We start from the raw sequence: 24994 nt of genomic DNA on the forward strand, positions 1-24994 counted from the left end.
TCTGTTAGTTCATCTCACAGAGTTACATCTTTCCCTTCAAGAAGCCTTTCGCTAAGGCTGTTCTTCTGGAATTGGCAAAGGGATATTTGGAAGCCCATAGAGGGCTATGGTGAAAAAGGAAATATCTTCCGTTCAAAACTGGAAAGAAGCTTTCTGAGAAACTGCTCTGTGTTCTGTTATTTCATCTCACAGAGTTACATCTTTCCCTTCAAGAAGCCTTTCGCTAAGGCTGTTCTTGTGGAATTGGCAAAGGGATATTTGGAAGCCCATAGAGGGCTATGGTGAAAAAGGAAATATCTTCCGTTCAAAACTGGAAAGAAGTTTTCTGAGAAACTGCTCTGTGTTCTGTTAATTCATATCACAGAGCTACATCTTTCCCTTCAAGAAGCCTTTCGCTAAGGCTGTTCTTGCGGAATTGTCAAAGGGATATTTGGAAGCCCATAGAGGGCTATGGTGAAAAAGGAAATAACTTCCGTTCAAAACTGGAAAGAAGCTTTCTGAGAAACTGCTCTGTGTTCTGTTAATTCATCTCACGGAGATACATCTTTCCCTTCAAGAGGCCTTTTGCTAAGGCTGTTCTTATGGAATTGGCAAAGGGATATTTTGAAGCCCATAGAGGGCTATGGTGAAAAAGGAAATATCTTCCGTTGAAAACTGGAAAGAAGCTTTCTGAGAAACTGCTCTGTGTTGTATGAATTCATCTCACAGAGTTACATCTTTCCCTTCAAGAAGCCTTTCGCTAAGGCTGTTCTTGTGGAATTGGCAAAGGGATATTTGGAAGCCCATAGAGGGCTATGCTGAAAAAGGAAGTATCTTCCGTTCAAACCTGGAAAGAAGCTTTCTGAGAAACTGCTCTGTGTTCTGTTAGTTCATCTCACAGAGTTACATCTTTCCCTTGAAGAAGCCTTTCGCCTAGGCTGTTCTTCTGGAACTGGCAAAGGGATATTTGGAAGCCCATAGAGGGCTATGGTGAAAAAGGAAATATCTTCCGTTCAAAACTGGAAAGAAGCTTTCTGAGAAACTGCTCTGTGTTCTGTGAATTCATATCACAGAGCTACATCTTTCCCTTCAAGAAGCCTTTCGCTAAGGCTGTTCTTGCGGAATTGGCAAAGGGATATTTGGAAGCCCATAGAGGGCTATGGTGAAAAAGGAAATATCTTCCTTTCAAAACTGGAAAGAAGCTTTCTGAGAAACTGCTCTGTATTCTGTTAATTCATCTCACGGAGATACATCTTTCCCTTCAAGAGGCCTTTTGCTAAGGCTGTTCTTATGGAATTGGCAAAGGGATATTTTGAAGCCCATAGAGGGCTATGGTGAAAAAGGAAATATCTTCCGTTGAAAACTGGAAAGAAGCTTTCTGAGAAACTGTTCTGTGTTCTCTGAATTCATCTCACAGAGTTACATCTTTCCCTTCAAGAAGCCTTTCGTTAAGGGTGTTCTTCTGGAATTGGCAAAGGGATATTTGGAAGCCCATAGAGGGCTATGGTGAAAAAGGAAATATCTTCCGTTCAAAACTGGAAAGAAGCTTTCTGAGAAACTGCTCTGTGTTCTGTTAGTTCATCTCACAGAGTTACATCTTTCCCTTCTAGAAGCCTTTCGCTAAGGCTGTTCTTCTGGAATTGGCAAAGGGATATTTGGAAGCCCATAGAGGGCTAGGGTGAAAAAGGAAATATCTTCCGTTCAAAACTGGAAAGAAGCTTTCTGAGAAACTGCTCTGTGTTCTGTTAATCCATCTCACAGAGTTACATCTTTCCCTTCAAGAAGCCTTTCGCTAAGGCTGTTCTTGTGGAATTGGCAAAGTGATATTTGGAAGCCCATAAAGGGCTATGGTGAAAAAGGAAATATCTTCCGTTAAAAACTGGAAAGAAGCTTTCTGAGAAACTGCTCTGTGTTCTCTGAATTCATCTCACAGAGTTACATCTTTCCCTTCAAGAAGCCTTTCGCTAAGGCTGTTCTTGTGGAACTGGCAAAGGGATATTTGGAAGCCCATAGAGGGCTATGGTGAAAAAGGAAATATCTCCCGTTCAATACTGGAAAGAAGCTTTCTGAGAAACTGCTCTGTGTTCTCTGAATTCATCTCACAGAGTTACATCTTTCCCTTCAAGAAGCCTTTCGCTAAGGCTGTTCTTGTGGAATTGGCAAAGTGATATTTGGAAGCCCCTAGAGGGCTATGGTGAAAAAGGAAATATCTTCCGTTCAAAACTGGAAAGAAACTTTCTGAGAAACTGTTCTGTGTTCTGTTAGTTCATCTCACAGAGTTACATCTTTCCCTTCAAGAAGCCTTTCGCTAAGGCTGTTCTTGTGGAATTAGCAAAGGGATATTTGGAAGCCCTTAGAAGGCTATTTTGAAAAAGGAAATATCTTCCGTTCAAAACTGGAAAGAAGCTTTCTGAGAAACTGCTCGGTGTTCTCTGAATTCATCTCACAGAGTTACATCTATCCCTTCAAGAAGCCTTTCGCTAAGGCTGTTCTTGTGGAACTGGCAAAGGGATATTTCGAAGCTCATAGAGGGCTATGCTGAAAAAGGAAATATCTTCTGTTCAAAACTGGAAAGAAGCCTTCTGAGAAACTGCTCTGTGTTCTCTGAATTCATCTCACAGAGTCACATCTATCCCTTCAAGAAGCCTTTCGCTAAGGCTGTTCTTGTGGGACTGGCAAAGGGATATTTGGAAGCCCATAGAGGGCTATGGTGAAAAAGGAAATATCTTCCGTTCAAAACTGGAAAGAAGCTTTCTGAGAAACTGCTCTGTGTTCTGTTAATTCATATCACAGAGCTACATCTTTCCCTTAAAGAAGCCTTTCGCTAAGGCTGTTCTTGTGGAATTGGCAAAGTGATATTTGGAAGCCCATAAAGGGCTATGGTGAAAAAGGTAATATCTTCCGTTCAAAACTGGAAAGAAGCTTTCTGAGAAACTGTTCTGTGTTCTGTTAGTTCATCTCACAGAGTTACATCTTTCCCTTCAAGAAGCCTTTCGCTAAGGCTGTTCTTGTGGAACTGGCAAAGGGATATTGGGAAGCCCTTAGAGGGCTATGGTGAAAAAGGAAATATCTTCCGTTCAAAACTGGAAAGAAGATTTCTGAGAAACTGCTCTGTGTTCTCTGAATTCATCTCACAGAGTTTCATCTTTCCCTTCAAGAAGCCTTTCGCTAAGGCTGTTCTTCTGGAATTGGCAAAGGGATATTTGGAAGAACATAGAGGGCTCTGGTGAAAAAGGAAATATCTTCCGTTCAAAACTGGAAAGAAGCTTTCTGAGAAACTGCTCTGTGTTCTCTGAATTCATCTCACAGAGTTACATCTTTCCCTTCAAGAAGCCTTTCGCTAAGGCTGTTCTTCTGGAATTGGCAAAGGGATATTTGGAAGCCCATAGAGGGCTATGGTGAAAAAGGAAATATCTTCCGTTCAAAACTGGAAAGAAGCTTTCTGAGAAACTGCTCTGTGTTCTGTTAATCCATCTCACAGAGTTACATCTTTCCCTTCAAGAAGCCTTTCGCTAAGGCTGTTCTTCTGGAATTGGCAAAGGGATATTTGGAAGCCCATAGAGGGCTATGGTGAAAAAGGAAATATCTTCCGTTCAAAACTGGAAAGAAGCTTTCTGAGAAACTGCTCTGTGTTCTGTTAGTTCATCTCACAGAGTTACATCTTTCCCTTCAAGAAGCCTTTCGCTAAGGCTGTTCTTGTGGAACTGGCAAAGGGATATTTGGAAGCCCTTAGAGGGCTATGGTGAGAAAGGAAATATCTTCCGTTCAAAACTGGAAAGAAGCTTTCTGAGAAACTGCTCTGTGTTCTCTGAATTCTTCTCACAGTTACATCTTTCCCTTCAAGAAGTCTTTCGCTAAGGCTGTTCTTGTGGAACTGGCAAAGGGATATTTGGAAGCCCATAGAGGGCTATGGTGAAAAAGGAAATATCTCCCGTTCAAAACTGGAAAGAAGCTTTCTGAGAAATTGCTCTGTGTTCTCTGAATTGATCTCAAAGAGTTACATCTTTCCCTTCAAGAAGCCTTTCGCTAAGGCTGTTCTTGTGGAATTGGCAAAGTGATATTTGGAAGCCCATAGAGGGCTATGGTGAAAAAGGAAATATCTTCCGTTCAAAACTGGAAAGAAGCTTTCTGAGAAACTGTTCTGTGTTCTGTTAGTTCATCTCACAGAGTTACATCTTTCCCTTCAAGAAGCCTTTCGCTAAGGCTGTTCCTGTGGAACTGGCAAAGGGATATTTGGAAGCCCTTAGAGGGCTATGGTGAAAAAGGAAATATCTTCGGTTCAAAACTGGAAAGAAGTTTTCTGAGAAACTGCTCTGTGTTCTGTTAATTCATATCACAGAGCTACATCTTTCCCTTCAAGAAGCCTTTCGCTAAGGCTGTTCTTGCGGAATTGGCAAAGGGATATTTGGAAGCCAATAGAGGGCTGTGGTGAAAAAGGAAATATCTTCCGTTCAAAACTGGAAAGAAGCTTTCTGAGAAACTGCTCTGTGTTCTGTTAATTCATCTCACGGAGATACATCTTTCCCTTCAAGAGGCCTTTTGCTAACGCTGTTCTTATGGAATTGGCAAAGGGATATTTTGAAGCCCATAGAGGGCTATGGTGAAAAAGGAAATATCTTCCGTTGAAAACTGGAAAGAAGCTTTCGGAGAAACTGCTCTGTGTTCTCTGAATTCATCTCACAGAGTTTCATCTTTCCCTTCAAGAAGCCTTTCGCTAAGGCTGTTCTTCTGGAATTGGCAAAGGGATATTTGGAAGCCCATAGAGGGCTATGGTGAAAAAGGAAATATCTTCCGTTCAAAACTGGAAAGAAGCTTTCTGAGAAACTGCTCTGTGTTCTGTTAGTTCATCTCACAGAGTTACATCTTTCCCTTCAAGAAGCCTTTCGCTAAGGCTGTTCTTCTGGAATTGGCAAAGGGATATTTGGAAGCCCATAGAGGGCTATGGTGAAGAAGGAAATATCTTCCGTTCAAAACTGGAAAGAAGCTTTCTGAGAAACTGCTCTGTGTTCTGTTATTTCATCTCACAGAGTTACATCTTTCCCTTCAAGAAGCCTTTCGCTAAGGCTGTTCTTGTGGAATTGGCAAAGGGATATTTGGAAGCCCATAGAGGGCTATGGTGAAAAAGGAAATGTCTTCCGTTCAAAACTGGAAAGAAGTTTTCTGAGAAACTGCTCTGTGTTCTGTTAGTTCATATCACAGAGCTACATCTTTCCCTTCAAGAAGCCTTTCGCTAAGGCTGTTCTTGCGGAATTGGCAAAGGGATATTTGGAAGCCCATAGAGGGCTATGGTGAAAAAGGAAATAACTTCCGTTCAAAACTGGAAAGAAGCTTTCTGAGAAACTGCTCTGTGTTCTGTTAATTCATCTCACGGAGATACATCTTTCCCTTCAAGAGGCCTTTTGCTAAGGCTGTGCTTATGGAATTGGCAAAGGGATATTTTGAAGCCCGTAGAGGGCTATGGTGAAAAAGGAAATATCTTCCGTTGAAAACTGGAAAGAAGCTTTCTGAGAAACTGCTCTGTGTTCTCTGAATTCATCTCACAGAGTTTCATCTTTCCCTTCAAGAAGCCTTTCGCTAAGGCTGTTCTTCTGGAATTGGCAAAGGGATATTTGGAAGCCCATAAAGGGCTAGGGTGAAAAAGGAAATATCTTCCGTTCAAAACTGGAAAGAAGCTTTCTGAGAAACTGCTCTGTGTTCTGTTAGTTCATCTCACAGAGTTACATCTTTCCCTTCAAGAAGCCTTTCGCTAAGGCTGTTCTTCTGGAATTGGCAAAGGGATATTTGGAAGCCCCTAGAGGGCTATGGTGAAAAAGGAAATATCTTCCGTTCAAAACTGGAAAGAAGCATTCTGGGAAACTGCTCTGTGTTCTGTTATTTCATCTCACAGAGTTACATCTTTCCCTTCAAGAAGCCTTTCGCTAAGGCTGTTCTTGTGGAATTGGCAAAGGGATATTTGGAAGCCCATAGAGGGCTATGGTGAAAAAGGAAATATCTTCCGTTCAAAACTGGAAAGAAGCTTTCTGAGAAACTGCTCTGTGTTCTGGTAGTTCATCTCACAGAGTTACATCTTTCCCTTCCAGAAGCCTTTCGCTAAGGCTGTTCTTGTGGAACTGGCAAAGGGATATTTGGAAGCCCATAGAGGGCTATGCTGAAAAAGGAAATATCTTCCTTTCAAAACTGGAAAGAAGCTTTCTGAGAAACTGCTCCGTGTTCTCTGAATTCATCTCACAGAGTTACATCTTTCCCTTCAAGAAGCCTTTCGCTAAGGCTGTTCTTGTGGGACTGGCAAAGGGATATTTGGAAGCCCATAGAGGGCTATGGTGAAAAAGAAAATATCTTCCGTTCAAAACTGGTAGAAGCTTTCTGAGAAACTGCTCTGTGTTCTGTTAATTCATATCACAGAGCTACATCTTTCCCTTTAAGAAGCCTTTCGCTAAGGCTGTTCTTGTGGAATTGGCAAAGTGATATTTGGAAGCCCATAAAGGGCTATGGTGAAAAAGGTAATATCTTCCGTTTAAAACAGGAAAGAAGCTTTCTGAGAAACTGTTCTGTGTTCTGTTAGTTCATCTCACAGAATTACATCTTTCCCTTCAAGAAGCCTTTCGCTAAGGCTGTTCTTGTGGAACTGGCAAAGGGATATTTGGAAGCCCTTAGAGGGCTATGGTGAAAAAGGAAATATCTTCCGTTCAAAACTGGAAAGAAGTTTTCTGAGAAACTGCTCTGTGTTCTGTTAATTCATATCACAGAGCTACATCTTTCCCTTCAAGAAGCCTTTCGCTAAGGCTGTTCTTGCGGAATTGTCAAAGGGATATTTGGAAGCCCATAGAGGGCTATGGTGAAAAAGGAAATATCTTCCGTTCAAAACTGGAAAGAAGCTTTCTGAGAAACTGCTCTGTGTTCTGTTAATTCATCTCACGGAGATACATCTTTCCCTTCAAGAGGCCTTTTGCTAAGGCTGTTCTTATGGAATTGGCAAAGGGATATTTTGAAGCCCTTAGAGGGCTATGGTGAAAAAGGAAATATCTTCCGTTGAAAACTGGAAAGAAGCTTTCTGAGAAACTGCTCTGTGCTGTATGAATTCATCTCACAGAGTTACATCTTTCCCTTCAAGAAGCCTTTCGCTAAGGCTGTTCTTGTGGAATTGGCAAAGGGATATTTGGAAGCCCATAGAGGGCTATGCTGAAAAAGGAAATATCTTCCGTTCAAAACTGGAAAGAAGCTTTCTGAGAAACTGCTCTGTGTTCTGTTAGTTCATCTCACAGAGTTACATCTTTCCCTTGAAGAAGCCTTTCGCTAAGGCTGTTCTTCTGGAATTGGCAAAGGGATATTTGGAAGCCCATAGAGGGCTAGGGTGAAAAAGGAAATATCTTCCGTTCAAAACTGGAAAGAAGCTTTCTGAGAAACTGCTCTGTGTTCTGTTAATCCATCTCACAGAGTTACATCTTTCCCTTCAAGAAGCCTTTCGCTAAGGCTGTTCTTGTGGAATTGGCAAAGGGATATTTGGAAGCCCATAGAGGGCTATGGTGAAAAAGGAAATATCTTCCGTTAAAAACTGGAAAGAAGCTTTCTGAGAAACTGCTCTGTGTTCTCTGAATTCATCTCACAGAGTTACATCTTTCCCTTCAAGAAGCCTTTCGCTAAGGCTGTTCTTGTGGAACTGGCAAAGGGATATTTGGAAGCCCATAGAGGGCTATGGTGAAAAAGGAAATATCTCCCGTTCAATACTGGAAAGAAGCTTTCTGAGAAACTGCTCTGTGTTCTCTGAATTCATCTCACAGAGTTACATCTTTCCCTTCAAGAAGCCTTTCGCTAAGGCTGTTCTTGTGGAATTGGCAAAGTGATATTTGGAAGCCCCTAGAGGGCTATGGTGAAAAAGGAAATATCTTCCGTTCAAAACTGGAAAGAAACTTTCTGAGAAACTGTTCTGTGTTCTGTTAGTTCATCTCACAGAGTTACATCTTTCCCTTCAAGAAGCCTTTCGCTAAGGCTGTTCTTGTGGAATTAGCAAAGGGATATTTGGAAGCCCTTAGAAGGCTATGGTGAAAAAGGAAATATCTTCCGTTCAAAACTGGAAAGAAGCTTTCTGAGAAACTGCTCGGTGTTCTCTGAATTCATCTCACAGAGTTACATCTATCCCTTCAAGAAGCCTTTCGCTAAGGCTGTTCTTGTGGAACTGGCAAAGGGATATTTCGAAGCTCATAGAGGGCTATGCTGAAAAAGGAAATATCTTCTGTTCAAAACTGGAAAGAAGCCTTCTGAGAAACTGCTCTGTGTTCTGTTAATCCATCTCACAGAGTTACATCTTTCCCTTCAAGAAGCCTTTCTCTAAGGCTGTTCTTGTGGAATTGGCAAAGGGATATATCGAAGCTCATAGAGGGCTATGGTGAAAAAGTAAATATCTACCGTTCAAAACTGGAAAGAAGGTTTCTGAGAAACTGCTCCGTGTTCTCTGAATTCATCTCACAGAGTTACATCTATCCCTTCAAGAAGCCTTTCGCTAAGGCTGTTCTTGTGGGACTGGCAAAGGGATATTTGGAAGCCCATAGAGGGCTATGGTGAAAAAGAAAATATCTTCCGTTCAAAACTGGTAGAATCTTTCTGAGAAACTGCTCTGTGTTCTGTTAATTCATATCACAGAGCTACATCTTTCCCTTTAAGAAGCCTTTCGCTAAGGCTGTTCTTGTGGAATTGGCAAAGTGATATTTGGAAGCCCATAAAGGGCTATGGTGAAAAGGGTAATATCTTCCGTTTAAAACAGGAAAGAAGCTTTCTGAGAAACTGTTCTGTGTTCTGTTAGTTCATCTCACAGAATTACATCTTTCCCTTCAAGAAGCCTTTCGCTAAGGCTGTTCTTGTGGAACTGGCAAAGGGATATTTGGAAGCCCTTAGAGGGCTATGGTGAAAAAGGAAATATCTTCCGTTCAAAACTGGAAAGAAGTTTTCTGAGAAACTGCTCTGTGTTCTGTTAATTCATATCACAGAGCTACATCTTTCCCTTCAAGAAGCCTTTCGCTAAGGCTGTTCTTGCGGAATTGTCAAAGGGATATTTGGAAGCCCATAGAGGGCTATGGTGAAAAAGGAAATATCTTCCGTTCAAAACTGGAAAGAAGCTTTCTGAGAAACTGCTCTGTGTTCTGTTAATTCATCTCACGGAGATACATCTTTCCCTTCAAGAGGCCTTTTGCTAAGGCTGTTCTTATGGAATTGGCAAAGGGATATTTTGAAGCCCATAGAGGGCTATGGTGAAAAAGGAAATATCTTCCGTTGAAAACTGGAAAGAAGCTTTCTGAGAAACTGCTCTGTGCTGTATGAATTCATCTCACAGAGTTACATCTTTCCCTTCAAGAAGCCTTTCGCTAAGGCTGTTCTTGTGGAATTGGCAAAGGGATATTTGGAAGCCCATAGAGGGCTATGCTGAAAAAGGAAATATCTTCCGTTCAAAACTGGAAAGAAGCTTTCTGAGAAACTGCTCTGTGTTCTGTTAGTTCATCTCCCAGAGTTACATCTTTCCCTTGAAGAAGCCTTTCGTCTAGGCTGTTCTTCTGGAACTGGCAAAGGGATATTTGGAAGCCCATAGAGGGCTATGGTGAAAAAGGAAATATCTTCCGTTCAAAACTGGAAAGAAGCTTTCTGAGAAACTGCTCTGTGTTCTGTGAATTCATATCACAGAGCTACATCTTTCCCTTTAAGAAGCCTTTCGCTAAGGCTGTTCTTGCGGAATTGGCAAAGGGATATTTGGAAGCCCATAGAGGGCTATGGTGAAAAAGGAAATATCTTCCGTTCAAAACTGGAAAGAAGCTTTCTGAGAAACTGCTCTGTATTCTGTTAATTCATCTCACGGAGATACATCTTTCCCTTCAAGAGGCCTTTTGCTAAGGCTGTTCTTATGGAATTGGCAAACGGATATTTTGAAGCCCATAGAGGGCTATGGTGAAAAAGGAAATATCTTCCGTTGAAAACTGGAAAGAAGCTTTCTGAGAAACTGTTCTGTGTTCTCTGAATTCATCTCACAGAGTTACATCTTTCCCTTCAAGAAGCCTTTCGTTAAGGGTGTTCTTCTGGAATTGGCAAAGGGATATTTGGAAGCCCATAGAGGGCTGTGGTGAAAAAGGAAATATCTTCCGTTCAAAACTGGAAAGAAGCTTTCTGAGAAACTGCTCTGTGTTCTGTTAGTTCATCTCACAGAGTTACATCTTTCGCTTCTAGAAGCCTTTCGCTAAGGCTGTTCTTCTGGAATTGGCAAAGGGATATTTGGAAGCCCATAGAGGGCTAGGGTGAAAAAGGAAATATCTTCCGTTCAAAACTGGAAAGAAGCTTTCTGAGAAACTGCTCTGTGTTCTGTTAATCCATCTCACAGAGTTACATCTTTCCCTTCAAGAAGCCTTTCGCTAAGGCTGTTCTTGTGGAATTGGCAAAGGGATATTTGGAAGCCCATAGAGGGCTATGGTGAAAAAGGAAATATCTTCCGTTAAAAACTGGAAAGAAGCTTTCTGAGAAACTGCTCTGTGTTCTCTGAATTCATCTCACAGAGTTACATCTTTCCCTTCAAGAAGCCTTTCGCTAAGGCTGTTCTTGTGGAACTGGCAAAGGGATATTTGGAAGCCCATAGAGGGCTATGGTGAAAAAGGAAATAACTCCCGTTCAATACTGGAAAGAAGCTTTCTGAGAAACTGCTCTGTGTTCTCTGAATTCATCTCACAGAGTTACATCTTTCCCTTCAAGAAGCCTTTCGCTAAGGCTGTTCTTGTGGAATTGGCAAAGTGATATTTGGAAGCCCCTAGAGGGCTATGGTGAAAAAGGAAATATCTTCCGTTCAAAACTGGAAAGAAACTTTCTGAGAAACTGTTCTGTGTTCTGTTAGTTCATCTCACAGAGTTACATCTTTCCCTTCAAGAAGCCTTTCGCTAGGGCTGTTCTTGTGGAATTAGCAAAGGGATATTTGGAAGCCCTTAGAAGGCTATGGTGAAAAAGGAAATATCTTCCGTTCAAAACTGGAAAGAAGCTTTCTGAGAAACTGCTCGGTGTTCTCTGAATTCATCTCACAGAGTTACATCTATCCCTTGAAGAAGCCTTTCGCTAAGGCTGTTCTTGTGGAACTGGCAAAGGGATATTTCGAAGCTCATAGAGGGCTATGCTGAAAAAGGAAATATCTTCTGTTCAAAACTGGAAAGAAGCCTTCTGAGAAACTGCTCTGTGTTCTCTGAATTCATCTCACAGAGTCACATCTATCCCTTCAAGAAGCCTTTCGCTAAGGCTGTTCTTGTGGGACTGGCAAAGGGATATTTGGAAGCCCATAGAGGGCTATGGTGAAAAAGGAAATATCTTCCGTTCAAAACTGGAAAGAAGCTTTCTGAGAAACTGCTCTGTGTTCTGTTAATTCATATCACAGAGCTACATCTTTCCCTTAAAGAAGCCTTTCGCTAAGGCTGTTCTTGTGGAATTGGCAAAGTGATATTTGGAAGCCCATAAAGGGCTATGGTGAAAAAGGTAATATCTTCCGTTCAAAACTGGAATGAAGCTTTCTGAGAAACTGTTCTGTGTTCTGTTAGTTCATCTCACAGAGTTACATCTTTCCCTTCAAGAAGCCTTTCGCTAAGGCTGTTCTTGTGGAACTGGCAAAGGGATATTGGGAAGCCCTTAGAGGGCTATGGTGAAAAAGGAAATATCTTCCGTTCAAAACTGGAAAGAAGATTTCTGAGAAACTGCTCTGTGTTCTCTGAATTCATCTCACAGAGTTTCATCTTTCCCTTCAAGAAGCCTTTCGCTAAGGCTGTTCTTCTGGAATTGGCAAAGGGATATTTGGAAGAACATAGAGGGCTATGGTGAAAAAGGAAATATCTTCCGTTCAAAACTGGAAAGAAGCTTTCTGAGAAACTGCTCTGTGTTCTCTGAATTCATCTCACAGAGTTACATCTTTCCCTTCAAGAAGCCTTTCGCTAAGGCTGTTCTTCTGGAATTGGCAAAGGGATATTTGGAAGCCCATAGAGGGCTATGGTGAAAAAGGAAATATCTTCCGTTCAAAACTGGAAAGAAGCTTTCTGAGAAACTGCTCTGTGTTCTGTTAATCCATCTCACAGAGTTACATCTTTCCCTTCAAGAAGCTTTTCGCTAAGGCTGTTCTTCTGGAATTGGCAAAGGGATATTTGGAAGCCCATAGAGGGCTATGGTGAAAAAGGAAATATCTTCCGTTCAAAACTGGAAAGAAACTTTCTGAGAAACTGCTCTGTGTTCTGTTAGTTCATCTCACAGAGTTACATCTTTCCCTTCAAGAAGCCTTTCGCTAAGGCTGTTCTTGTGGAACTGGCAAAGGGATATTTGGAAGCCCATAGAGGGCTATGGTGAGAAAGGAAATATCTTCCGTTCAAAACTGGAAAGAAGCTTTCTGAGAAACTGCTCTGTGTTCTCTGAATTCTTCTCACAGTTACATCTTTCCCTTCAAGAAGCCTTTCGCTAAGGCTGTTCTTGTGGAATTGGCAAAGTGATATTTGGAAGCCCCTAGAGGGCTATGGTGAAAAAGGAAATATCTTCCGTTCAAAACTGGAAAGAAGCTTTCTGAGAAACTGTTCTGTGTTCTGTTAGTTCATCTCACAGAGTTACATCTTTCCCTTCAAGAAGCCTTTCGCTAAGGCTGTTCTTGTGGAATTAGCAAAGGGATATTTGGAAGCCCTTAGAAGGCTATGGTGAAAAAGGAAATATCTTCCGTTCAAAACTGGAAAGAAGCTTTCTGAGAAACTGCTCTGTGTTCTCTGAATTCATCTCACAGAGTTACATCTATCCCTTCAAGAAGCCTTTCGCTAAGGCTGTTCTTGTGGAACTGGCAAAGGGATATTTCGAAGCTCATAGAGGGCTATGCTGAAAAAGGAAATATCTTCTGTTCAAAACTGGAAAGAAGCCTTCTGAGAAACTGCTCTGTGTTCTCTGAATTCATCTCACAGAGTCACATCTATCCCTTCAAGAAGCCTTTCGCTAGGGCTGTTCTTGTGGGACTGGCAAAGGGATATTTGGAAGCCCATAGAGGGCTATGGTGAAAAAGAAAATATCTTCCGTTCAAAACTGGAAATAAGCTTTCTGAGAAACTGCTCTGTGTTCTGTTAATTCATATCACAGAGCTACATCTTTCCCTTCAAGAAGCCTTTCGCTAAGGCTGTTCTTGTGGAATTGGCAAAGTGATATTTGGAAGCCCATAAAGACCTAAGGTGAAAAAGGTAATATCTTCCGTTCAAAACTGGAAAGAAGCTTTCTGAGAAACTTTTCTGTGTTCTGTTAGTTCATCTCACAGAGTTACATCTTTCCCTTCAAGAAGCCTTTCGCTAAGGCTGTTCTTGTGGAACTGGCAAAGGGATATTGGGAAGCCCTTAGAGGGCTATGGTGAAAAAGGAAATATCTTCCGTTCAAAACTGGAAAGAAGATTTCTGAGAAACTGCTCTGTGTTCTGTTAGTTCATCTCACAGAGTTACATCTTTCCCTACAAGAAGCCTTTCGCTACGGCTGTTCTAGTGGAACTGGCAAAGGGATATTTGGAAAAACATAGAGGGCTATGGTGAAAAAGGAAATATCTTCCGTTCAATTCTGGAAAGAAGCTTTCTGAGAAACTGCTCTGTGTTCTCTGAATTCATCTCACAGAGTTCCATCTTTCCCTTCAAGAAGCCTTTCGCTAAGGCTGTTCTTGTGGAACTGGCAAAGGGATATTTTGAAGCCCATACAGGGCTATTGTGAAAAAGGAAATATCTTCAGTTCAAACTGGAAAGAAGCTTTCTGAGAAACTGCTCTGTGTTCTGTTAATTCATCTCACAGAGATACATCTTTCCCTTCAAGAAGCCTTTCGCTAAGGCTGTTCTTGTGGAATTGGCAAAGTGATATTTGGAAGCCCATAGAGGGCTATGGTGAAAAAGGAAATATCTTCCGTTCAAAACTGGAACGAAGCTTTCTGAGAAACTGTTATGTGTTCTGTTAGTTCATCTCACAGAGTTACATCTTTCCCTTCAAGAATCCTTTCGCTAAGGCTGTTCTTGTGGAATTAGCAAAGGGATATTTGGAAGTCCTTAGAGGGCTATGGTGAAAAAGGAAATATCTTCCGTTCAAAACTGGAAAGAAACTTTCTGGGAAACTGCTCTGTGTTCTCTGAATTCTTCTCAAAGAGTTACATCTTTCCCTTCAAGAAGCCTTTCGCTAAGGCTGTTCTTTTGGAACTGGCAAAGGGATATTTGGAAACCCATAGAGTGCTATGCTGAAAAAGGAAATATCTTCCGTTCAAAACTGGAAAGAAGCTTTCTGAGAAACTGCTTTGTGTTCTCTGAATTCATCTCACAGTGTTACATCTTTCCCTTCAAGAAGCCTTTCGCTACGGCTGTTCTTCTGGAACTGGCAAAGCGATATTTGGAAGCCCATAGAGGGCTATGTTGAAAAAGGAAATATCTTCCGTTCAAAACTGGAAAGAAGCTTTCTGAGAAACTGCTCTGTGTTCTCTGAATTCTTCTCACACAGTTACATCTTTCCCTTCAAGAAGCCATTCGCTAAGGCTGTTCTTGTGGAACTGGCAAAGGGATATTTGGAAGCCCATAGAGGGCTATGGTGAAAAAGGAAATATCTTCCGTTCAAAACTGGAAAGAAGCTTTCCTAGAAACTGCTCTGTGTTCTGTTAGTTCATCTCACAGAGTTACATCTTTCCCTTCAAGAAGCCTTTCGCTAAGGCTGTTCTTGTGGAACTGGCAAAGGGATATTTGGAAGCCCATAAAGGGCTATGGTGAAAAAGGTAATATCTTCCGTTTAAAACAGGAAAGAAGCTTTCTGAGAAACTGTTCTGTGTTCTGTTAGTTCATCTCACAGAGTTACATCTTTCCCTTCAAGAAGCCTTTCGCTAAGGCTGTTCTTGTGGAACTGGAAAAGGGATATTTGGAAGCCCATAGAGGGCTATGCTGAAAAAGGAAATATCTTCCTTTCAAAACTGGAAAGAAGCTTTCTGAGAAACTGCTCTGTGTTCTCTGAATTCATCTCACAGAGTTACATCTTTCACTTCAAGAAGCCTTTCGCTAAGGCTGTTCTTGTGGAACTGGCAAAGGGATATTTGGAAACCCATAGAGTGCTATGCTGAAAAAGGAAATATCTTCCGTTCAAAACTGTAAAGAAACTTTCTGTGAAACTGCTCTGTGTTCTCTGAATTCATCTCACAGAGTTACATCTTTCCCTTCAAGAAGCCTTTCGCTGAGTCTGTTCTTGTGGAACTGGCAAGGGATATATCGAAGCTCATAGAGGGCTATGGTGAAAAAGTAAATATCTACCGTTCAAAACTGGAAAGAAGCTTTCTGAGAAACTGCTCCGTGTTCTCTGAATTCATCTCACAGAGTTACATCTATCCCTTCAAGAAGCCTTTCGCTAAGGCTGTTCTTGTGGGACTGGCAAAGGGATATTTGGAAGCCCATAGAGGGCTATGGTGAAAAAGAAAATATCTTCCGTTCAAAACTGGAAAGAAGCTTTCTGAGAAACTGCTCTGTGTTCTGTTAATCATATCACAGAGCTACATCTTTCCCTTCAAGAAGCCTTTCGCTAAGGCTCTTCTTGTGGAATTGGCAAAGTGATATTTGGAAGCCCATAAAGGGCTATGGTGAAAAAGGTAATATCTTCCGTTTAAAACAGGAAAGAAGCTTTTTGAGAAACTGTTCTGTGTTCTGTTAGTTCATCTCACAGAGTTACATCTTTCCCTTCAAGAAGCCTTTCGCTAAGGCTGTTCTTGTGGAACTGGCAAAGGGATATTTGGAAGCCCTTAGAAGGCTATGGTGAAAAAGGAAATATCTTCCGTTCAAAACTGGAAAGAAGTTTTCTGAGAAACTGCTCTGTGTTCTGTTAATTCATATCACAGAGCTACATCTTTCCCTTCAAGAAGCCTTTCGCTAAGGCTGTTCTTGCGGAATTGGCAAAGGGATATTTGGAAGCCCATAGAGGGATATGGTGAAAAAGGAAATATCTTCCGTTCAAAACTGGAAAGAAGCTTTCTGAGAAACTGCTCTGTGTTCTGTTAATTCATCTCACGGAGATACATCTTTCCCTTCAAGAGGCCTTTTGCTAAGGGTGTTCTTATGGAATTGGCAAAGGGATATTTTGAAGCCCATAGAGGGCTATGGTGAAAAAGGAAATATCTTCCGTTGAAAACTGGAAAGAAGCTTTCTGAGAAACTGCTCTGTGTTCTCTGAATTCATCTCACAGAGTTTCATCTTTCCCTTCAAGAAGCCTTTCGCTAAGGCTGTTCTTCTGGAATTGGCAAAGGGATATTTGGAAGCCCATAGAGGGCTGTGGTGAAAAAGGAAATATCTTCCGTTCAAAACTGGAAAGAAGCTTTCTGAGAAACTGCTCTGTGTTCTGTTAGTTCATCTCACAGAGTTACATCTTTCCCTTCAAGAAGCCTTTCGCTAAGGCTGTTCTTCTGGAATTGGCAAAGGGATATTTGGAAGCCCGTAGAGGGCTATGGTGAAAAAGGAAATATCTTCCGTTCAAAACTGGAAAGAAGCTTTCTGAGAAACTGCTCTGTGTTCTGTTATTTCATCTCACAGAGTTACATCTTTCCCTTCAAGAAGCCTTTCGCTAAGGCTGTTCTTGTGGAATTGGCAAAGGGATATTTGGAAGCCCATAGAGGGCTATGGTGAAAAAGGAAATATCTTCCGTTCAAAACTGGAAAGAAGCTTTCTGAGAAACTGCTCTGTGTTCTGGTAGTTCATCTCACAGAGTTACATCTTTTCCTTCAAGAAGCCTTTCGCTAAGGCTGTTCTTGTGGAACTGGCAAAGGGATATTTGGAAGCCCATAGAGGGCTAAGGTGAGAAAGGAAATATCTTCCGTTAAAAACTGGAAAGAAGCTTTCTGAGAAACTGCTCTGTGTTCTCTGAATTCATCTCACAGAGTTACATCTTTCCCTTCAAGAAGCCTTTCGCTAACGCTGTTCTTGTGGAACTGGCAAAGGGATATTTGGAAGCCCATGGAGGGCTATGGTGAAAAAGGAAATATCTCCCGTTCAAAGCTGGAAAGAAGCTTTCTGAGAAACTGCTCTGTGTTCTCTGAATTCATCTCACAGAGTTACATCTTTCCCTTCAAGAAGCCTTTCGCTAAGGCTGTTCTTGTGGAATTGGCAAAGTGATATTTGGAAGCCCCTAGAGGGCTATGGTGAAAAAGGAAATATCTTCCGTTCAAAACTGGAAGGAAGCTTTCTGAGAAACTGTTCTGTGTTCTGTTAGTTCATCTCACAGAGTTACATCTTTCCCTTCAAGAAGCCTTTCGCTAAGGCTGTTCTTGTGGAATTAGCAAAGGGATATTTGGAAGCCCTTAGAAGGCTATGGTGAAAAAGGAAATATCTTCCGTTCAAAACTGGAAAGAAGCTTTCTGAGAAACTGCTCTGTGTTCTCTGAATTCATCTCACAGAGTTACATCTTTCCCTTCAAGAAGCCTTTCGCTAAGGCTTTTCTTGTGGAACTGGCAAAGGGATATTTCGAAGTTCATAGAGGGCTATGCTGAAAAAGGAAATATCTTCTGTTCAAAAGTGGAAAGAAGCATTCTGAGAAACTGCTCTGTGTTCTCTGAATTCATCTCACAGAATCACATCTATCCCTTCAAGAAGCCTTTCGCTAAGGCTGTTCTTGTGGGACTGGCCAAGGGATATTTGGAAGACCATAGAGGGCTATGGTGAAAAAGAAAATATCTTCCGTTCAAAACTGGAAAGAAGCTTTCTGAGAAACTGCTCTGTGTTCTGTTAATTCATATCACAGAGCTACATCTTTCCCTTCAAGAAGCCTTTCGCTAAGGCTGTTCTTGTGGAATTGGCAAAGGGATATTTGGAAGCCCATAAAGGGCTATGGTGAAAAAGGTAATATCTTCCGTTCAAAACTGGAAAGAAGCTTTCTGAGAAACTGTTCTGTGTTCTGTTAGTTCATCTCACAGAGTTACATCTTTCCCTTCAAGAAGCCTTTCGCTAAGGCTGTTCTTGTGGAACTGGCAAAGGGATATTAGGAAGCCCTTAGAGGGCTATGGTGAAAAAGGAAATATCTTCCGTTCAAAACTGGAAAGAAGATTTCTGAGAAACTGCTCTGTGTTCTGTTAGTTCATCTCACAGAGTTACATCTTTCCCTACAAGAAGCCTTTCGCTAAGGCTGTTCTAGTGGAACTGGCAAAGGGATATTTGGAAACCCATAGAGGGCTATGGTGAAAAAGGAAATATCTTCCGTTCAATACTGGAAAGAAGCTTTCTGAGAAACTGCTCTGTGTTCTCTGAATTCATCTCACAGAGTTACATCTTTCCCTTCAAGAAGCCTTTCGCTAAGGCTGTTCTTGTGTGATTGGCAAAGGGATATTTGGAAGGCCATAGAGGGATATGGTGAAAAAGGAAATATCTTCCGTTCAAAACTGGAAAGAAGCTTTCTGAGAAACTGCTCTGTGTTCTGTTAATTCATCTCACAGAGTTACATCTTTCCCTTCAAGAAGCCTTTTGCTAAGGCTGTTCTTGTGGAATTGGCAAAGTTATATTTGGAAGCCCATAGAGGGCTATGGTGAAAAAGGAAATATCTTCCGTTCAAAACTGGAAAGAAGCTTTCTGAGAAACTGCTCTGTGTTCTATGAATTCATCTCACAGATTTCCATCTTTCCCATCAAGAAGCCTTTCGCTAAGAGTGTTCTTGTGGAATTCGTAAAGGGATATTTGGAAGCCCTTAGAGGGCTATGGTGAAAAAGGAAATAACTTCCGTTCAAAACTGGAAAGAAGCTTTCTGAGAAACTGCTCTGTGTTTTCTGAATTCATCTCACAGAGTTACATGTTTCCCTTCAAGAAGCCTTTCGCTAAGGCTGTTCTTGTGGAACTGGCAAAGGGATATTTGGAAGCCCATAGAGGGCTATGGTGAAAAAGGAAATATCTTCCGTTCAAAACTGGAAAGAAGCTTTCTGAGAAACTGCTCTGTGTACTCTCAATTCATCTCACAGAGTTACATCTTTCCCTTCAAGAAGCCTTTCGATAAGGCTGTTCTAGTGGAATTGGCAAAGTGATATTTTGAAGCCCATAGAGGGCTATGGTAAAAAAGGAAATATCTTCCTTTCAAAACTGGAAAGAAGCTTACTGAGAAACTGCTCTGTGTTCTATGAATTCATCTCACAGAGTTACATCTTTCCCTTCAAGAAGCCTTTCGCTAAGGCTGTTCTTGTGGAATTGGCAAAGGGATATTTGGAAGCCCATAGAGGGCTATGCTGAAAAAGGAAATAACTTCCGTTCAAAACTGGAAAGAAGCTTTCTGAGAAACTACTCTGTGTTCTGTTAGTTCATCTCACAGAGTTACATCTTGCCCTTCAAGAAGCCTTTCGCCAAGGCAGTTCTTGTGGAATTGGCAAAGGGATATTTGGAAGCCCATAGAGGGCTATGGTGAAAAAGGAAATATCTTCCGTTCAAAACTGGAAAGAAGCTTTCTGAGAAACTGCTCTGTGATCTGTTAGTTCATCTCACAGAGTTACATCTTTCCTTTCAAGAAGCCTTTCGCTAAGGCTGTTCTTGTGGAACTGGCAAAGGGATATTTGGAAGCCCATAGAGGGCTATGGTGAAAAAGGAAATATCTTCCGTTCAAAACTGGAAAGAAGCTTTCTGAGGAACTGCTCTGTGTTCTCTGAATTCATCTCACAGAGTTACATCTTTCCCTTCAAGAAGTCTTTCGCTAAGGCTGGTCTTGTTAAACTGGCAAAGGGATATTTCGAAGCTCATAGAGGGCTATGGTGAAAAAGGAAATATCTTCCGTTCAAAACTGGAAAAAGGCCTTCTGAGAAACTGCTCTGTGTTCTCTGAATTCATCTCACAGAGTTACATCTTTCCCTTCAAGAAGCCTTTCGCTAAGGCTGTTCTTGTGGAACTGGCAAAGGGATATTTGGAAGCCCATCGAGGGCTATGGTGAAAAAGAAAATATCTTCCGTTCAAAACTGGAAAGAAGCTTTCTGAGAAACTGCTCTGTGTTCTGTTAATTCATGTCACAGAGCTACATCTTTCCCTTCAAGAAGCCTTTCGCTAAGGCTGTTCTTGTGGAATTGGCAAAGTGATATTTGGAAGCCCATAGAGGGCTATGGTGAAAAAGGAAATATCTTCCGTTCAAAACTGGAAAGAAGCTTTCTGAGAAACTGTTCTGTGTTCTGTTAGTTCATCTCACAGAGTTACATCTTTCCCTTCAAGAATCCTTTCGCTAAGGCTGTTATTGTGGAACTGGAAAAGGGATATTTGAAAGCCCATAGAGGGCTATGGTGAAAAAGGAAATATCTTCTGTTCAAAACTGGAAAGAAGCTTTCTGAGAAACTGCTCTGTGTACTCTGAATTCATCTCACAGAGTTGCCTCTTACCCTTCAAGAAGCCTTTCGCTAAGGCTGTTCTTGTGGAATTGGCAAAGTGATATTTGGAAGCCCATAGAGGGCTATGGTGAAAAAGGAAATATCTTCCGTTCAAAACTGGAAGGAAGCTTTCTGAGAAACTGCTCTGTGTTCTATGAATTCATCTCACAGAGTTACATCTTTCCCTTCAAGAAGCCTTTCGCTAAGGCTGTTCTTGTGGAATTGGCAAAGGGATATTTGGAAGCCCTTAGAGGGCTATGGTGAAAAAGGAAATAACTTCCGTTCAAAACTGGAAAGAAGCTTTCTGAGAAACTGTTCCGTGTTCCCTGAATTCATCTCACAGAGTTACATCTTTCCCTTCAAGAAGCCTTTCGCTAAGGCTGTTCTTGTGGAACTGGCAAAGGGATATTTGGAAGCCCATAGAGGGTTATGGTGAAAAAGGAAATATCTTCCGTTCAAAACTGGAAAGAAGCTTTCTGAGAAACTGCTCTGTGTTCTGTTAATTCATGTCACAGAGCTACATCTTTCCCTTCAAGAAGCCTTTCGCTAAGGCTGTTCTTGTGGAATTGGCAAAGTGATATTTGGAAGCCCATAGAGGGCTATGGTGAAAAAGGAAATATCTTCCGTTCAAAACTGGAAAGAAGCTTTCTGAGAAACTGTTCTGTGTTCTGTTAGTTCATCTCACAGAGTTACATCTTTCCCTTCAAGAATCCTTTCGCTAAGGCTGTTATTGTGGAACTGGAAAAGGGATATTTGAAAGCCCATAGAGGGCTATGGTGAAAAAGGAAATATGTTCTGTTCAAAACTGGAAAGAAGCTTTCTGAGAAACTGCTCTGTGTACTCTGAATTCATCTCACAGAGTTGCCTCTTACCCTTCAAGAAGCCTTTCGCTAAGGCTGTTCTTGTGGAATTGGCAAAGTGATATTTGGAAGCCCATAGAGGGCTATGGTGAAAAAGGAAATATCTTCCGTTCAAAACTGGAAGGAAGCTTTCTGAGAAACTGCTCTGTGTTCTATGAATTCATCTCACAGAGTTACATCTTTCCCTTCAAGAAGCCTTTCGCTAAGGCTGTTCTTGTGGAATTGGCAAAGGGATATTTGGAAGCCCTTAGAGGGCTATGGTGAAAAAGGAAATAACTTCCGTTCAAAACTGGAAAGAAGCTTTCTGAGAAACTGTTCCGTGTTCTCTGAATTCATCTCACAGAGTTACATCTTTCCCTTCAAGAAGCCTTTCGCTAAGGCTGTTCTTGTGGAACTGGCAAAGGGATATTTGGAAGCCCATAGAGGGTTATGGTGAAAAAGGAAATATCTTCCGTTCAAAACTGGAAAGAAGCTTTCTGAGAAACTGCTCTGTTTACTCTCAATTCATCTCACAGAGTTACATCTTTCCCTTCAAGAAGCCTTTCGCTAAGGCTGTTCTTGTGGAATTGGCAAAGTGATATTTGGAAGCCCATAGAGGGCTATGGTGAAAAAGGAAATATCTTCCGTTCAAAACTGGAAAGAAGCTTTCTGAGAAACTGCTCTGTGTTCTCTGAATTCATCTCACAGAGTTACATCTTTCCCTTCAAGAAGCCTTTCGCTAAGGCTGTTCTTGTGGAATTGGCAAGGGATATTTGGAAGCCCATACAGGGCTATGCTGAAAAAGGAAATAACTTCCGTTCAAAACTGGAAAGAAGCTTTCTGAGAAACTACTCTGTGTTCTGTTAGTTCATCTCACAGTGTTACATCTTGCCCTTCAAAAAGCCTTTCGCCAAGGCTGTTCTTGTGGAATTGGCAAAGGGATATTTGGAAGCCCTTAGAGGGATATGGTGAAAAAGGAAATATCTTCCGTTCAAAACTGGAAAGAAGCTTTCTGAGAAACTGCTCTGTGTTCTGTTAGTTCATCTCACAGAGTTACATCTTTACCTTCAAGAAGCCTTTCGCTAAGGCTGTTCTTGTGGAACTGGCAAAGGGATATTGGGAAGCCCTTAGAGGGCTATGGTGAAAAAGGAAATATCTTCCGTTCAAAACTGGAAAGAAGATTTCTGAGAAACTGCTCTGTGTTCTGTTAGTTCATCTCACAGAGTTACATCTTTCCCTACAAGAAGCCTTTCGCTAAGGCTGTTCTAGTGGAACTGGCAAAGGGATATTTGGAAACCCATAGAGGGCTATGGTGAAAAAGGAAATATCTTCCGTTCAATACTGGAAAGAAGCTTTCTGAGAAACTGCTCTGTGTTCTCTGAATTCATCTCACAGAGTTACATCTTTCCCTTACAGAAGCCTTTCGCTAAGGCTGTTCTTGTGTGATTGGCAAAGGGATATTTGGAAGCCCATAGAGGGATATGGTGAAAAAGGAAATATCGTCCGTTCAAAACTGGAAAGAAGCTTTCTGAGAAACGGCTCTGTGTTCTCTGAATTCATCTCACAGAGTTACATCTTTGCCTTCAAGAAGCCTTTCGCTAATGCTGTTCTTGTGGAATTGGCAAAGGGATATTTGGAAGCCCATAGAGGGCTATGGTGAAAAAGGAAATATCTTCCGTTCAAAACTGGAAAGAAGGTTTCTGAGAAACTGCTCTGTGTTCTCTGAATTCATCTCACAGAGTTACATCTTTCCCTTCAAGAAGCCTTTCGCTAAGGCTGTTCTTGTGGAACTGGCAAAGGGATATTTGGAAGCCCATAGAGGGTTATGGTGAAAAAGGAAATATCTTCCGTTCAAAACTGGAAAGAAGCTTTCTGAGAAACGGCTCTGTGTTCTCTGAATTCATCTCACAGAGTTACATCTTTCCCTTCAAGAAGCCTTTCGCTAAGGCTGTTCTTGTGGAATTGGCAAAGGGATATTTGGAAGCCCATAGAGGACTATGGTGAAAAAGGAAATATCTTCCGTTCAAAACAGGAAAGAAGCTTTCTGAGAAACTGCTCTGTGTTCTGTTAATTCATCTCACAGAGTTACATCTTTCCCTTCAAGAAGCCTTTTGCTAAGGCTGTTCTTGTGGAACTGGCAAAGTTATATTTGGAAGCCCATAGAGGGCTATGGTGAAAAAGGAAATATCTTCCGTTCAAAACTGGAAAGAAGCTTTCTGAGAAACTGCTCTGTGTTCTATGAATTCATCTCACAGAGTTACATCTTTCCCTTCAAGAAGCCTTTCGCTAAGGCTGTTCTTGCTGAATTGGCAAAGGGATATTTGGAAGCCCTTAGAGGGCTATGGTGAAAAAGGAAATAACTTCCGTTCAAAACTGGAAAGAAGCATTCTGAGAAACTGCTCTGTGTTCTCTGAATTCATCTCACAGAGTTACATCTTTCCCTTCAAGAAGCCTTTCGCTAAGGCTGTTCTTGTGGAACTGGCAAAGGGATATTTGGAAGCCCATAGAGGGCTATGGTGAAAAAGTAAATATCTTCCGTTCAATACTGGAAAGAAGCTTTCTGAGAAACTGCTCTGTGTTCTCTGAATTCATCTCACAGAGTTACATCTTTCCCTTCAAGAAGCCTTTCGCTAAGGCTGGTCTTGTGGAACTGGCAAAGGGATATTTCGAAGCTCATAGAGGGCTATGGTGAAAAAGGAAATATCTTCCGTTCAAAACTGGAAAGAAGCTTTCTGAGAAACTGCTCTGTGTTCTCTGAATTCATCTCACAGAGTTACATCCTTCCCTTCAAGAAGCCTTTCGCTAAGGCTGTTCTTGTGGAACTGGCAAAGGGATATTTGGAAGCCCATAGAGTGCTATGCTGAAAAAGAAAATATCTTCCGTTCAAAACTGGAAATAAGCTTTCTGAGAAACTGCTCTGTGTTCTGTTAATTCATATCACAGAGCTACATCTTTCCCTTCAAGAAGCCTTTCGCTAAGGCTGTTCTTGTGGAATTGGCAAAGTGATATTTGGAAGCCCATAGAGGGCTATGGTGAAAAAGTAAATAACTTCCGTTCAAAAGTGGAAAGAAGCTTTCTGAGAAACTGCTCTGTGTTCTGTTAGTTCATCTCACAGAGTTACATCTTGCCCTTCAAGAAGCCTTTCGCCAAGGCTGTTCTTATGGAATTGGCAAAGGGATATTTGGAAGCCCATAGAGGGCTATGGTGAAAAAGGAAATATCTTCTGTTCAAAACTGGATAGAAGCTTTCTGAGAAACTGCTCTGTGTTCTGTTAGTTCATCTCACAGAGTTACATCTTTCCCTTCAAGAAGCCTTTCGCTAAGGCTGTTCTTGTGGAACTGGCAAAGGGATATTTGGAAGCCTATAGAGGGCTATGGTGAGAAAGGAAATATCTTCCGTTCAAAACTGGAAAGAAGCTTTCTGAGAAACTGCTCTGTGTACTCTGAATTCATCTCACAGAGTTACATCTTTCCCTTCAAGAAGCCTTTCCCTAAGGCTGTTTTTGTGTAATTGGCAAAGTGATATTTAGAAGCCCATAGAGGGCTATGGTGAAAAAGGAAATATCTTCCGTTCAAAACTGGAAAGAAGCTTTCTGAGAAACGGCTCTGTGTTCTCTGAATTCATCTCACAGAGTTACATCTTTCCCTTCAAGAATCCTTTCGCTAAGGCTGTTCTTGTGGAATTGGCAAAGGGATATTTGGAAGCCCATAGAGGACTATGGTGAAAAAGGAAATATCTTCCGTTCAAAACAGGAAAGAAGCTTTCTGAGAAACTGCTCTGTGTTCTGTTATTTCATCTCACAGAGTTACATCTTTCCCTTCAAGAAGCCTTTTGCTAAGGCTGTTCT

This window comes from Chlorocebus sabaeus, unplaced genomic scaffold (genome assembly GCF_047675955.1).
Source record: "Chlorocebus sabaeus isolate Y175 unplaced genomic scaffold, mChlSab1.0.hap1 unalloc_scaffold_26, whole genome shotgun sequence".
NCBI classification, from domain to species: domain Eukaryota; kingdom Metazoa; phylum Chordata; class Mammalia; order Primates; family Cercopithecidae; genus Chlorocebus; species Chlorocebus sabaeus.